Genomic DNA, 302 nt, shown 5'->3' on the forward strand with positions numbered 1-302 from the left:
CTACCTCCACCATCATCCCTATCTCCATCTCTACCCCCACCATCATCCCTATCTCCATCTCTACCTCCACCATCATCCCTATCTCCATCTCTACCCCCACCATCATCCCTATCTCCATCTCTACCTCCACCATCATCCCTACCTCCATCTCTACCTCCATCATCATCCCTATCTCCATCTCTACCCCCCACCATCATCCCTATCTCCATCTCTACCTCCACGATCATCCCTATCTCCATCTATACCTCCACCATCATCCCTACACCCCCCCCCCCTAGAATCCCTATCTCCATCTCTACCTC

Source organism: Lithobates pipiens, unplaced genomic scaffold (genome assembly GCF_037356315.1).
Source record: "Lithobates pipiens isolate NorthernLeopardFrog02 unplaced genomic scaffold, aLitPip1_a1.2 Scaffold_13, whole genome shotgun sequence".
Classification (NCBI taxonomy): Eukaryota; Metazoa; Chordata; class Amphibia; order Anura; family Ranidae; genus Lithobates; species Lithobates pipiens.